Raw genomic sequence first — 16,560 nt, forward strand, 5'->3', positions numbered from 1 at the left:
AGGTACATATATACCAGCACAGCTTCAAGCAAAGTGTTTCTTACCTCAGCAAGTATTTTGTCAGTGTACCATATTTAGTTTGCTTTCACTCAGATAATACTCTGATTCATATATTTTGAATGTACTGAAACTCTGGAATCTAAATATAAAGAAAAGTTTATCATAGACCCTGAAAGACCACAAGAAGACTGATGTTATATGTAATGTTCAATCTTCTACTATTTGTCTCAAAGCTGCACAAAGATGATACTCATCAAGAGAGGCAGTTGTGATTTACTTGACAGCAGTCTCTGTTCTTTTTCCTAGCAATATTAATCAGTATAGATAAGATTTCATTAGGAGTGTTTTTTACATGGAAAAAAAAAAAAAACTGGTGAAACTCAAGAGAAGTTCAGCCCTGAGCAGTCATTATTTAGAGCTAAAAAGGAACTGGAAGGGTAGGTTCTTGTCTTTCTTTAAAACTCAAGTAAAATACACAATGATTATGAATCTCTTAGGTCATGAGTGCATATTTTAGCTTTTGAATTGGAGAATAATGCCAGAGAAAATATATCAAAAAAGCTGGATTTTACACTTCTGCAATTTGACCATTTACCTGTGATATGAAAGACACGCTGAAGACACATATCCTCATGTGGTTTAGAGTAGTCCTTCTGCTTCTCACTCCAGCATCTGAACACCAAGGTAATAACAAGTCTGTCTTGGATACATTGGTCTTCCTCAGAAGATAGGTCTCTTTGGTACATTGTTTAAAAGTAAAATTTTGTTCCAACACTGAATTAAAATTAAACTTGAAACCCACAAAATTTTCCAGAAGGTTGTTGGTTTGGTTTGGGTTGATTTGGGTTGGTTTAGGTTGGATTGGGTAGGGTTGGGCTGTTTTTTTTTGTTGCTTTGGGTTTTTTTCATATCTTTAAACATGAATCATTATGAGATTGAAACATACTGCACCCTATGTGTGAGCTGTCATTAGTAGAATCCTTGTTTATGAAACACACTTCTCTGAGATCCTTGTGGAGGTAAGTAGTAGAGATCTGGGAAATAAAACCATCTCTGATCATAGTTCCCATTTCTTTGTTAGAGCTTATAACACAGGGGAATATGGTATGAAGGAACAGAATCTTTTCTGGTGGTAAATTTGATATTTTCTTTTTGTGCTCAAAGTGGACTCTGAAACAACAACTAAAAAAGAAAGAAATGAACCAGTTTGAACACCTTACCAGCCTCTAAGGAGAAATGCGTCAGTAAACTACAATATGTGCTCCTATTAATAACTAAGGATTCTGATTTTAGTCTTTTTTCCTTCTTCTGGGAAAAGACTGATGAGCAGTATTCAGAGGAAGGTCTGATCACAGCCATGTTTCATAAAATCTACAAATCTGTAAAAATGGGAATTTTAACTTCTGAGAAGGAACTGCCTGCTAGTCATGTTCATTGTACTTACATTTACATGAAATTATTTCCTTCCATAAATCTAAATATAATTTCAAAGCAATGGGTTCTAAAGCACCAAGAATGTATCCTATGCAGTTACACGCATGCATGAACATGCGGAAACATACAGAAACACAGTTTTTTCTACTGCATAAGGGCTTGCACAGTGATATGAAATTTTTTTAGATGTTTAAAAAATAAATTAAGCAGTGATAGGGACACCGCAGTCATACAGAAATTTAAATGCCCATTCTTGCTTCCTCTGTTTTACTTTTGCTCTTAGTTTTACATGGCATCTGATTTGCTTTAATATTTCTAATGGCTTTCTCTGAAAGCAAAGATTTTAGTCTTTCAAATCAGAGGTTTTACAAAGAGGTCACCAATAGTCTATTCTATCAGGTTTGATAACACCAAACCAATGCAAAATTGTTTCTACAAAATCATCAACAGACACCTTAAAGAATATATGTGATCCATTTGTAGTTGACAGACACACTGATGTAAATGAAATATATGGCATCCCTGTGTAAATTAGTCTGACTCCTGCACTGCTAAATTTGTAAGACTTAAGAGGCTAAACTCTACTAGGAGGATTGATTGATAAGATTAGAATTGCCTGTGGCTTTGGATCTATCAGGATAAAGAGTATAAAAAGTGATGACACAAAGCTGTGTATATAAGTTTTTAAGTAATAAGAGGATCAAAATCACAGGGGCCATGTTTATTTGCGCCAAAGACATACTATGTAACCACTGATATTTCCTAAACCCAGTGTACTGCAGTCTCTAATTCTAGCACAAATGCTTCATTCAGCACCTGCATATAGCTCTCATTGCTATTAATTTTCATGTGTTGTTAAAGTTATTAATTCTTAATATTTTATTATTTTTATTTCCTCTAAAAATAGCTAGTCAAACAGGTAATACAGAAAACAGTTCTTATTATAAAAGAACATCTTCATGACAATGAAAACATCAATAAGAAAACCACAGATAAATGAAAATGTAAAATGGTGCTTTCAGTGAAAGGATGACTCAACTACAAAACAATGTTTACTCAGTAGCTTCAGAATAGTAGTAGAAATTTCCAGTTATTATAGATATTAAACCAAATAATGATTTAACTGCAACAAAACCTCTTCTGAGATGAAAAAAGCTTGTAGCCTTTATTTTAGAGATAGAGAAAATGATGAACAGTAATTTTATACACCTCCATCTTGATGTGCCAAACCTGAAATACTTATGCTTTGATTTTAGAGTTGATGAATGCCTACAGCACTAAGTCAAGGTAATCATAAAACACAGTGTAGTATCTGGAAGAACTAAGAACACTTTTTTTTTTTAATCAAGATTGAAAGGGCAATTTTTATTTTAAAATATTTGAGCTGTACTTTATCCACTTTCACTTTTCCAAGATTAGATCTTGGTTTTTGTTGTGGAAGATGTTTTTTGTCATATTGTGTTTGGTACTTTATAGTTTCCACTATACTGCCTTGAAGGAACATTCAGCCTGAAAGTTTTTATTTAGTCTTTTGTCAGTCTCTCACTAACAACTTGCTTTTAGTGTCTTCCTTTCTATTATGATTAATAGTTTACTTTTGCATTTGGAATTCTTCAAGCTACAGTTATGACAATCCCTTTCACAATTTCCTTCTATGTCTTCTGGCACTACACGAATATTTGTGTTTGATCATTTTTTCTTATGGGCATGCAATGAAGACAGTACGTAGCTCTAGTTTCCCAGTGTACTGTATAGCAAATATTTTGCTTCTTTCAGGGGCATGGAAGCTTCTGCCTACATAGTACAGTGTGCTGCACCCAAGGATTGGAAATACTTTCAGACCTGGGAAATCACTCAGGGAAAGAAAAAAAAAAAAAAGGGGGGGGGGGGAGTAAGGTTTCTCCTTTCCATAGGCTTTTTTTAGTACTAGATCTATCACATGGGTATAATGACTGATCTAATCTAATTGGCCCACCAATCACCAGTACACCCTTTGACATCAAACCCACATAATTTTTTTAGCAATACTTAATCTTTCAGAGAGAAGACTTCTTATGTGAAACAAGGGCTCTCAGGAACTGAGGTACTGCAATAAATATTAAATCCTCCTCTGTAACTGTATGTTATATCAGCACAACTCATATGGCTCCTTTTCCAGAGTTTTCTGGTGTAGCTCACTGACATTGAAATGTTAATGGTTAAAATGTGCTATTAATGAATAAGCTTTAAAAAAAAGAATAAACAAAACCTAAGAGAAATATATTTGTAAAGCATCTTTGGTAAAGTATTTACATGCACTGTTAAAAATATAAAGAGTAACTTAGAAAAGTCAGTAGTTGTACCAAATGTCATACAGAACAGTATCAGTGACTGTAGTTTTATGGTGCTTCTGAAACATAATACACCTTGAGAACATCCTTAATGGGATGAGTGACTTCCCCTCCAGACTTCCAAATAGAAGTCTCAGTGTAGTACAAAATTCCTTTTACGCTGTACACCGATATCTCTATTTCTAAGAATATACTTATGACCAGGCTTTTCAAAGCATTTGGAGACTAAACTCACCTTAAATTCCTTTGACTACTCAAAGGAGAGAGAGAAGTCCTTTGAAAAGATTTCTGAAAAGCAATACAGAAAGAGCCTGACTGAGGATTTACTGAGAACCAGGAAATGGATTTAACACAATGCTAGCCTAGGTGCAAGTTAAACTATCTAATATGGTCTTTTCCTAAAATTGCTGAGGAACACATACAGAGATTTTTCTGTATGAAAATGTAATAAATAAAGAGAAATTAAGTCTTACTCCTCCTAGGTTCAGGAGCTCTGAAGGTTTATCATTACAATTGATAAAGAAAACAAGGTTGGATAAAGAAAATGGAGAACAAGTAAATTCTGAGCAAAATATCCTCTTAGGGGCATAATGTATCTCACCTATCCTACCTACACCTGCTCTGTTGTGTTTGCTTATAGATGAATATAGATGAATAATTCGTTCTGTTACAATCAAATTTATGAAATTCCTGTACAGTTAATTTCAGGACAAGTTGTGTTGTAGAGTGTCTTAGTAGTGGCAAATTAGCCTTGTCTTTTGCTCTGTGCTAAGACTAATAATATGTGTCAGTATTTGGAAAATTGGATGAAGCATTTTAATGCTGTCTTCATCTAAGTTATTGTGGTGGGTTAGCAAGCCACTGACTCATTCTGCCTCCTCAACAGGACAGGGGAGGTAATAGGAATGACAAAGCTTATGGGTCAAGACAGAAATGAAGATCACTTACCCGTTACTGTCATGGGCAGAACAGACTCAACAGGGAAAATTAACTTGATTTATTGTTAATTAAAAATAAAGTTGCATAGTGAGAAACAAAGACTAAAATTAAAACAATACTTTCCACTCTCCCCTTTCAAGGCTCGACTTCATTCCTTTACTCCCAAGTCCTCTCTCCCCACAATCATTTCCACTCAAGGCTCCACAAGCAATGCAGCAGGACTGACAGTCTTGAAGGGTTATTCTAAAAATCGTACTGCAGCATGGGGAATGGTGGTTGGAGTCAGTCTGTTAACAGTTCATCTATGTTGCTCCTTTCTTCTCACACCTTCCACCTGCTCCGGACTGGGTTTTCCATGGGCTGCAGTTCCACTTAGGTAATATCTACAAGATCTGCTGCAGGGGGGTATCTGCTCCACTGTGGAGCTCCATGGGCTGCAGGGGCACAACCTGGCTCACCTGCCAAAGTGTTTGCACTTACAACTGCTCAGATAGTTTGCTATCAGTAATATAAAGAACTGAAAGTTGTTGGGCTTTTTTTGTTCCTTTCATGAATTAGCAACAAGTAATAAGTTGTTTTATCTGTGGTTTGCCTTTTCCTGTAGTCTAGTTTGTGGTGGGACATTATTTTAACTTCACAACTTTCTTCCCTTGAGCTAGGGCTCTGTTGTTATTTATAGAAGTTGTATGCTTTTAAGTCATAATATACTATTTGTTGTGATAAATGGTAAAAAAAGTTTTACAGTACAAAAATTATTTTATTCTTTTGAAGGTATGTTAGCAAATTTAAGAATATCTAATATATATTGCACAGATATAAAAAATGATATAGCTGGAAAAACAGTGAACTTGTGCAGAGTGCTTACATGCTCTAAAGCTTGCCTTTTTTTTTTTTACGAGTTGTATCTATTGGTCTGACAAAAATATTATCTCTCTCTTATAAACACACCTAGTCCAAAAATATATAGACCACTGTCATTGTATACACGTTAATTCATTCTGCTTTTTTTCTTTGCCCTATTTCTGTACAGGATGCAGAAATCTCCTTTCTGGACTACTCTCATCACAGCACTTAATGGTGCCTTGTAGATGGACTATCTCTAGCACTGCCCTGAAAGCATAACTCACTGATCAGTATTTGACTGGCACAGATCTGCTACCTGAGCATGTTAAAACATTCTCACTATCCACAATATGGTAATTTTCCCCTAACAATAAAAAGCAGATGTTTTGAATAGATAATAAAATTACAATTCTGAAGTAAGTGAAACATTCTTCAGCTTCATTGAAGTGAGGTACTATGAATGGATTTATATCATTTAATATACATAACTAAAAGTTAGAATACGATTCCTTATGTGCTGGCAATGTTGCTTTAAAGTATTCCTCATCCTGCAGACCCATATGTTTTCTGCCCTGATCTGTACTGGGTTTTTTGCCCCTCTGGTTTACAGAAACATAAAAGCAACTGAATTGAGAAACTGCCTAAGTCAATAAATTGCCAACTACTTACTTCTGAAATCACAGATAAAGTGTCTGAATACCAGCTCACTTGTTTTAGTTCCACTTTTTTAGTCAAAAGAAAGAAATAGGCATCCTCGGAAGGTGATTTATCTCATCTTGAGGTGTCTGTTTTTTCTCAGTGGTATAAAGGGATCCAGCTTTGACTCAGACAAGTAACTTTTCAACAACTGAGGTTGGGTGAAATGAATCCCATGAGCTGCATGAGCATAGCTTTAAGTACTGAAAATGAATCTGAGCTTTGCTACAGAAACAGTTGGCATACTGCTTACTTGTCCTTAATTATTTTTGAAATGGATTTGCAAGATCTACTAAAAATTCCTTAATAGCTAACATTTTTGGATATTGGATAACCACATTTGCATGAGTCATAAATTATTATAAATTCCTAAGCCCTATGTGATTGTCAATGTTCTTACTTTTTGAATGTGAAGGGTTGGTTTTTTTTTCTGTTACCTGATACTACTAGTACATGAGCTGTGCATGAATCAGAGGTTATGCACTTTCTAACTTTCCTTTACTACTCTTGCTAAACCTTCCAGTTCAGCTGGTTTAGGATTCTTTATGTCTTGTAAGAACAGCATCCTGTAAAGAAAGGAAGAGATAGTTCTTCTCTTCTTGTAAATTTGCATGTGAAAGCTATCTACAAGGAAAGTAAATGCACATTCACCATAAGCACAGTTCATGGAGTGATGAGGACAGAAAAGAGCCTCAGAGGGAATGATTGTTTCACAACAAGGAGCTCATGCATTTCAATTCACTCAGCACCTGGGCTTGAAATGAATCCATGCTCCTGTTGCTTGATACTGTTGCACAGTAGTTTTGGCAACAAGACTGACAGCTTGAAGGGTTATTCTCAAAATCATACAGCATGTTGAATTCTGGCAATGTATTTTTTTCCTTTATCTGGCAAGATTACAAGAAAAAATTGGCTGTATCTTTATATATGTGCATCTGACTGAATGTCAAAGCCTGGCTATCAATTTCATCGCTATTAATTTATTATTTTGTGGGTTTTGCACTTAGCTGACATAAAACTTTGAATCCCGTTGTTGATTTAGGAAAATCACATTTTTTCCACCTAAGCATGTCCTCAAGATTTTTAGGCATGTTCTCAATTAACTTTTGACAGCTTTGGTAGCATTGAGAATGTGAAATGTGTACAAATAGGACAGCGGATAGCTACCTGCAAAGACAGATACTCTCTGTATGAATGACTCTAGAAGGTCAGACTGAGTGTTTGTTTAGACCAATTCCTCTTCACTGTAAATGATGTATGGTGAATACATACAGAAACAATAAGAAGCTAGGCAAACTTAGTATTGTTCTGCCCTCATATTATTTCCAGTATTTGACTTGAGGCCTTCCTTACCTGTTTGATACTGAAGATGATGGGGAAAAGTTTTAAGGTGGTAGATTGAATCAGATGGGTGTGATATTAACCAAGAGAATGTTCCAACACAAAGTCTGGTCATGAATACTTGTTTGGAACTGCCATATTACTCTAACCATGTTCTTACACTTACATGTAGGCAGCTGCCATTGGCTCTTGTCAGAAACAGGGTACTGGACAAAGTGGACAGTTAGTTGGACTGGTAAATGTATCAAAAAGTAATAGAATAACAGAATTATAGAAAATTGCAGGCTGAAAGCTATTTCAGGCAATCTCTAGCTCAACATCAAGTCAGTATCAGCTATGATATCAGACCAGATTGCTCAAGGCTTCATTCAGTGGAGTCTTGAAAACCTCTAAGGATGGAGACTACACAGTCTCTCTATGAAATTGTTCCACTGCTTGATTATCCTCATAGTAAAAACATTCTCCTTATAACCAGTATGTCATATTCAGCTTATTTTTTTTTCACTTAATTTATGCCCATTATTTCTTGTCTTACCGCTCTGCACCACTGTGAAGAGCCTGGCTCCACCTTCTTGATGTTGACTGTTGCTCCCCAGCCAGTCAGTCCCCAACCTGCAACGAGTTTTTCCTTCCTAGGTGCCAGACTTTGCATTTGTCCTTGTTGATTTTCAAGTTGTTAGCCCATTCCTCCAGCCTGTGCCTAGTTCCTCTATACAGCAGCCCTGCCCTAGAGCATATTGATTGGTCCTCCACGATTTGTTGACATCTGTTATGAACACACTTTTTCATCTCGTGCAGGCCACTGATAAAGATGCTAAACAGTGCAAATTGGAGAATAGACCCATGCTGCTTGTTACCAGCCTCCAGGTAGGGCATAACAAATTAATCACAATAAGAAGAGCCAAAAAAGCCAATTCTACAGGCTTGCCATGTCTTTTGATGACCAAATATTTGGGAAACCTTCAAAAGAGAAAATGGGGTGAAACTGGATGTTTGTAATATGGCACTTTACTGAACTGCTGATTAATCTCTTGCTTAAGTATCAGAGTCACCAAATGAGGGCACCTTTCATAACTTCAGTATTATCTTTATTCTTTCCTGTACATACACAAATGTATGATATTTATTTAACTTAGGAGCATATGTAGCATTTTTTTTTTAATTATTTTTGTGGTGTTGAAAACAACAGAAAACGTGAAAGAAGATTAGCAAAATCAATATTATTCTTTATTTGAAGACCAGATGCTTCTAAGCATCTTTGCTGTCTGATATATGACAAGTTGTGTTTTATTTAGCTGAGCATGTAACCGTGAGTAGCACTTTAGTGATGGTTTTTAGAGCATCAGATGATTTTTTAAAAATTTGGACTATTACCTTAATGAAAGAAACACTAAAAGTTATATATTTGTGAAAGACATAAGATACATGCCTTAAAATCACAAAAATAGAAGATATTGTTTAACAATTGTTGTTACTATTTATTATTTATTATTTATAAACTGCTTGAAGGACAAAAAAGTGCCTCAGCATTTTTCAGTATTTTGTATTAAATTATTAATATTTTTTTCTTTCAAGAAGCCTCAGATTTCAAAAATACTGTGCTTTGTGGAATTACTGTTTTCTTTTTAAGAGGCAGAAAGATGAAAGTATTGCAATAGTCTTATCTCAAATTGTGATTAGAATGGAAAGAAAACAATCTTATTGAGATATAAGTCTTCGATATGAGTCTTTGTTGTTATTTAGGATGGGGGAGTTCTGTTTTTCTGAGTGCCTGTACTAGATGAACAATCCTTTGCCAGATTCTTGATAGCTATCTGGGCTTTGGTCTTTCAGTTTTGAGGTCAGAGCATTAACACATTTGCATTATAAAAAGACAGAAAACTTGTTGGGAATCCCAATATATATTTCATCTGGTTTAAAGCCTTAATCCTGGATTCTGAGTGCTGTGTGGTTTTAAGAGTATTAGTACAGATTTATACATGGCTTGATACTGCATGCGTAAGCACTTTTTACCAACATCAGAAAGTTAAATAAAAAAAAAAACAAACCTAGATCAGGGTTAACAGGATCTAACTGCTGGAGCCCTGGGATGACCAGATGGCTGTGTGAAACAATTACAATGCTTTCTTGCTATTGTTCTGGAGACAGCTTTTCAGTCAAGGGTCTTTATTCTTAATAGAAAGAATACAAGAACGAATCTCTGTCAAAGTTTAGTTTTGAAGTTTTTGGGTTTGGGGATTTTTGTCTTTAAACTTTTTGTAGCAGTTGATTGACCCTAAACACCAGCCACTCTCTTATTTTTGTCCTTAGAGCCTCCTTTTGCTATGTTTCTGTTTCAGGGCAGATGGGAATAGTCGGCACAACAACTGACCAAAATTCAGATACTTTGTTTGGTGTAATGAAACCTGCATAATGATATTTCTATGTTTGGGTTTGAACCAAATCATGCAGAAAACAAATTTGTTAAATTTCCCGTGAATAGAAATTCTTATGACAAAAAAAAAAGGCATTTTCCCTATTGCGCTCTGTTCCTATCAAGTAAAATACATGCACTGGGTCCTGCAGCTGCTAAGGAAAAATCACATTCTTGAGGGGATCAAGAGGCTGGGGAATGAGTTGGCTTAGGACTAAGGACATCTTAGAATCTTTTTGCCAAAGGACAGTCTGCCCACTGGGGCTTCCTATGGTCACATGCCATTGATATTCAGCAGTTGCTACACTGGAGTACACCACAATCAACAATGCTGTGATTTGTTATTACTTGCACTTTCAAACACGCAATGTAATTACCTGGATCAATGAAAATTTACTTTTTCCATGGTGTTTCTTCAGTGTGGACTTTCCAGTTTTTTCATTTCTACCCCTTCCCATACAACAGATATTCTATGACTATAGTTAAAATTAGCATCTGGAAGACATTAAAAAAAAACAGTTCTGGAAATATTTTTAAGGTGTGGATCCCTGAAATGTGCACTCTAGATTTCTAAAAGGTGCCCACACCCAGAACTCAACATCTATTGCATATCCAATGTGCAGTCATTTTTTGCACATTTTGCACAGTCCACTGACAGGACTACACACTTGTAAGATGGGTCAGTCTCTGAAGATACAGCAAACCATCAGACACAAGTCTTCTGTATGCCTTAATTTCCAACTGTGACATAAAAGGAATAAGAACCCACATGTCTGTGTTTTTTGAACAAATGCTAACAAAGTCAAAATTCATGAAGAAAGGAGTTTCAGAGTGTGACTTCAGGTTATTTTTACTACCATTTTGTATTTAAAAAACACATTTGAAAAAAAGCAGTTCTTTCTCTATTGTGTGTGCCACCTTGGAGAAAAAAATAAAATAAAATTTGCCCATTCATTCAATTTATTATTATTGTTGAAAAAGACAGTGGTATCTTGAATATACATTGCAGCGATACAAAAAGGATTGTTTATTTACTTTTAGGAATAGATTCCAAAATTTTATGTGAGCTACCTACAAAGCCATAGTGTCATGATAATCCAAGCAACCATGAAACAAGATTTATCTTTGTGAAATCCTCTAATATGCTGACCAAAACATTCATTATGCAAGAATATTTCTTCATTTTTGATCTATTCTCTACTTAGCTTGGGAAGCAAGCTAGAATTTAACAGAGCTGTTCTCACACAGGAAGACCACATGCAGGAGATTTCACCAGTTCTTCTTAACACAAAGCCTTGCTACTGGAAAGATAATGTAATTTTTAAGATCTGAATTTTGGTAACATTAAAAGGCTTTCATAATTTCCTTAAGAACAAACTGTTAAAATCACTGTGTAGTTATATATGTTACTGTTTCTGATATTTTTAATTGTTCTTATCTGTGAACTAGCTCATCTACAAAACCTTTACCTGATGTAACCCATTTTTTCACATCTTTACTTTTTTTTTAAACATGTTTTATTAAGGCTTTCATTAAAAGCTCCCATATGCCTCAGGAGTTCAGCTTTATTTTATGAATGGTGAACAATACAAACATATAGATCATAACAATGGTGTTATTCATTCTGAAGAAATATGGGATTTTAATTGCATTGTAAAAAAGAAAATATTTCCTGTCATCTGGTCCAAACATTTAATTCTATTGTTCTTCTGAAAGGTCAAATCTTGAATGTCACATCTGCAAGGACACCTGTGACCCCTCTTGGCATACAAGGTCTTGAAAGATGGAAGCAGGAAGAGTGAAGAATGCTTCCCTGAGTATCCAAAATAGATTACTACAAACTTATCCCAACAGCTGATTTCCCTGAGGCATCAGTGTTACATACACATATACATAGATGGTTTAGTATTTAAAAATATCAGGAAGCATTTCCAAATCAGTTCCCAATGACTCTTACGGCTTCTTTCCTTTGTTTGTTGCTGGTTTGTTGGATTATACGGTTTGGAGTCGGATGGTGCTGGTGGCAGTGTTTTCATTTAATTATTAATTTATTTTTTTTTTTAGAATTCTTCAGACAGATGATTTCTCTGAATAGCAGTAGCTCTAAGAACATTCTCTGATGAAAGAAATTATATCTATTTTATGCATATTTCATCTTTAAAGCCTCCTTGTTTTTGAATACTAATAAAAATTACATTCCTTAACTCTGGAGCTTATTCAAGGAAAAAAGAACAGGGGGATTTCTTTAGGAAATTCTGATCTTTAGCTACTCCTTTTTTCTTAAACAAGTTTCAAAACAAATACCTAACAAAATTAGGAAACTTTCCACCTGGAAAGCAGCATGGTTTTTTCTATTATGATCACTAATCTTTGAGACTTTTACTTCAAGTTCCTCAACCCCACCTTTTCTCTGTAACTCTTGCTAACAGTCAGACTGCATCTTTTCTCATGTATCGTGGCCATTCAATTCTCTCCCATGCAATTAAAACTCCATCTTTCTTCAAACTGATTAAACCTTACATCTGTGAGGGAAGAAAGGAAGGTATAAACATTCCCTTTTCCTTTACACAGATGGGAGGCACAGACCAACAGAATGCAAAATACTCAAGTGGTTGCTAAATGTTAAGTCCTATTCAAATAATGTGTTTTTGTGATTTGCTGCTTTGACTCCTAAGGGTTTTGATTAAGGTCACTGATCAAGTCACTCTTAAGAGGTGGAAAAAACACAAGTCTTTGGACTTCCAAGACCAAAGTGGATCACTCCACATACATCTAAAAAGGTAGAAGACAACAGTGAGATGAGCTATAATTAAAGGGACAAGATATTTTCTGGGAAAGAGTAGAGGATTTTGTCACCACTTCAGGAAAATGGTTTTCCTAATCACTTGTAAATTAAGAAGGCCAGCTTGATGTTTCAAGCAAAATTAAAGATTATTTATGAAAGAACACATGGAAATCGAATTTGAAACATTTTCTCCCTTTCCTGCTAGTATGAATCAGTCCTAAAACTGTGTTAATTCCAGCAGTCACAACAAGATGGTCAGAGATGTTATTTTATAGAGGGTTTTATATGAAAGAAAAAAATTATACCATTGAGGGTGTGTTTTTCTTTAAAAAGAGGGAAATACCAGTTAAAAGTGACCTGTGATTTCCCAGAGAGATACAAAGTTTGATATTATGTGCTTTCCAAGTTCCACTCAAATGATGCTTTGCTCTCCTAGCTGAAAGATTCTGTCAGGGAAAAAATATTTTGTTGCATACTGTTTACACTCCAAAGTTGCCTGGGAGCACAGAATTTTAAAGTTCTTTCATGTTTTGTTGATTTCTAAAATCATTATCCATGTTCTTCTACCCATTCTAAGAAAGTAGTACTGGAATATAGCACAAAAAGACTCATAGACTATCAACTCTTGCAGGTTGAAACATATCACAAACTTGTAAACAATTACTGCAGCAAGACTTTGCATTTTTCAATCTGTCAGTTTCTTTAAGCTTCTTCACTAATAAAAAGCAAAACTCTTGACCCCATGAAATTTACAGAAATTATGTTCTATGGAAGTTTCTTATTTCTCTTACACTTAATTGCCTGTGCTTGTTCACTGATACACAATTCACATTATACTTTGTATTAATAATAGACACTGGGCTCTTGTACATGTCTTTATACCTTGGTAATGAAATCCTTGGTGCCCTTGTGAGCTCCATGCTCCTGATGTCATTGGAATATGTAAGAGACAAAATCTGCAAGTGCACACATTTCAGTAGCATTCTTTCTTGTTAAAGAAGACAGAATTACTGTAGTTACACACCTCCATGCATGTAATGCAGCTGAGATTATATGATTTGATGTAAAGCTTTGTGTACATGCTTTCTGCCTTTATCTGTACTTGAACCAGAAGCAGCTGGAGCAATAACTTTGTCACATTAGATCCTTACAGAAGTGAAGTTTCCTGTGGCCTAGCTGTCTTAAATTTCAGGGTACAAATAAAAAATTTCCTCTAAATTACACTTTTACTCTCAGCAGGATCCTGATGCACTTCAAACAATATATATCAGGTTTTTCTTTGCTATTACATGCATTTAGATTTTCTTCATAGCTCTGTGCCCAGAATGAGGCTAAAAAACTCTCTGCTTTTTTATATATATGGTAGTCCATTGCACTACAAAATGAAAAATATAGAGCTGATTTAAATAACCACATTAGTTTTCATTCAACTCTGAATATGACAAAGAGATCCATTATCTGTATGTCCATCACAGAAGAATTGTCTCCTGCAGAGTGTATGTGTCTTGTCTGAATGTTTGCTAAGCTTCTGTTTCAAGATATTTTTCCATGTAAGTGAAGGCTGTGTTTTCCAGAGGGATGTAGAGCAAATGAGAAAGGAGGTGGTATATGTGTAAATTAAAGGTGCATACACTCGCTTTCCTTTAAAGCAGTGAGGGTGAAACTTTCTTAATAAGGGTCATTATTAAAAGGGGAAACTGTTAAATGGCCAGTTTCTTTCCATTCAGTATTGTAAGATCCACTTTTTTTCCTGTTTACTTTGCTAAAACAGATCCCTGATAAATGCTTTTATGATACATACAGTTTACATGAGGCAGTCTTTATTTTTACTATCTTTTGCTAATATAAACCAGTTGAGATCAGACAATAATCAGAATCACGCACTAGCCAGCTCTTGAAGAATCCCCACCAAGCAGATCAGTTATCATTTTACAAAACATATTTTTTAATTGGTTTTTCATATTGCCACACAATATTTTGATTAAAGATTTACCATTTCTTGGAATTAAGAGGTCCAGAGCATGTAATCTGAAAACTGTATTTTCAAATAAATTTACATATAATTCTTCATTGATACATTTGCACTGTCAAATAATTCAGTTCCCCATATCACTGTCATATACAGTATCATGACTGTCCTGAATAGATATTATTTAAAAGTCCCTCTGAAGAAAAAAAAAAAAAGCTCCTTCTGAAACACAACCTAAGAGTGGTTCTGGGAGTAGCTGCTTTGACAGATGGCTTCCAAAAGACTGAAGTGTTAAGACAATGCTAAGTTTGTTATTGCATGCTCTACACAATTCTCCAATACTTTCTGAATGTGTTCTTGATCCACAAGTTCTTGAACACACTATGATGCCAGGACATGCAACACATTTCAAGCTATAAGAATACGGTACTGACAGGCTACAATAAAGTCTTCACATCATTACTTATGTTTTCAACAGAAAAAAAAACCAAACACATAAAACCAATAATTATGTCTTTTGTTCAACGGATCACCGTATGGGACTAAAAGCAAAGTCACTGTCAAGCTCTGCCTACTGTGAATGCAGCTAGTTTACCCTTGCTAACCTTGAAGAATATGGATGTGAACCACGCTACAAAACTTGATCTGGAGAACAAAGGTAACTGCAAGGAATAAACATATTAAGCAGCCAATATATGTAGTGCATAGGTATCAGTGGAGTAGTCAGGAAAGTCCCCCTAGGACCAAATCACAGCTCATAATATTACCAGTTTTGCAGGTGACAAGCTGTGGTAAGATAATAAATGAGGGAAATTAGAGGTTATTTCTGTGCAATTAGCATAACTTGGGTGAATGACCAGAGTGGGACCCATTCGCCAAGCCTGACTATAAGCTTTAAACTGACAGAGGCGAGATTTAGATTAGATATTAGGAAGAAGTTCCTTGCTATGAGGCACTGGAGCAGAGAAGTTGTGGCTGCCCCATCCCTGGAAGTGTTGAAGGCTAGGTTGGATGAGGTTTTGAGCAACCTGGTAGAGTAAAAGGTATCCATGCCCATGGCAGGGGAGATGGAGCTACATGATCTTTAAGGTCCCTTCCAACCTAAACTATTCTATGATTAATAGGTAAAGCAAAAGCTGTTCACACAAGCAGAGCAGCAAAACAAGGAATTCATTCACTACTTCCTATTGGCAGGCAGCTATTCAGTCATCTCCAGGAAAGCTGGGCCCATTATGTGTAATGGTTACTTGGGAAGACAAATGCCAGCACTCCAAACTTCCCTTCTCCTTCCTACTTCTTCCCCCACCTTTTATTGCTGAGCAGGACAACTTACAGTATGGAATATCCCTTTGGTCAGTTGGGGTCAGCTTCCCAGCTGAGTCTCTTCTCAGTTCCTTGTGCACCCCCTTCTCACTGGTGGGGTGAGTAAAGGCCTTGACTCTGTCTAAGCACTTCTCAGCAATAACGAAAACATCTCTGCATTATCAACACTGTTTCCAGCACAAATCCAAAACATAGTCCCATACCAGCTACTATGAAGAAAATTAACTCTATGCCATCCAAAATCAGCACCATCTTCCCCTCTGAGATTAATTAGTCTCCTACTCTGAACTATTCTGTGGAGTATACTATCATACTACCTTCCCCTACAGACTACAAGGGGCTCTAGGGAAATTAGCCTTTACAGACAAAAATTAGCATTTGGAAATACATTCCCCTTCCCTGGTCTGACAAATATCTACATATGTAGGATGTGAATAATGCATATGCCTGTAGTGATTCTTGCAAAATGCCTCTTAAAAAAAAAAAA

Source organism: Pezoporus occidentalis, unplaced genomic scaffold (genome assembly GCF_034315485.1).
Source record: "Pezoporus occidentalis ecotype Australia unplaced genomic scaffold, CSIRO_AGI_Poc_V1 ctg5, whole genome shotgun sequence".
Classification (NCBI taxonomy): Eukaryota; Metazoa; Chordata; class Aves; order Psittaciformes; family Psittacidae; genus Pezoporus; species Pezoporus occidentalis.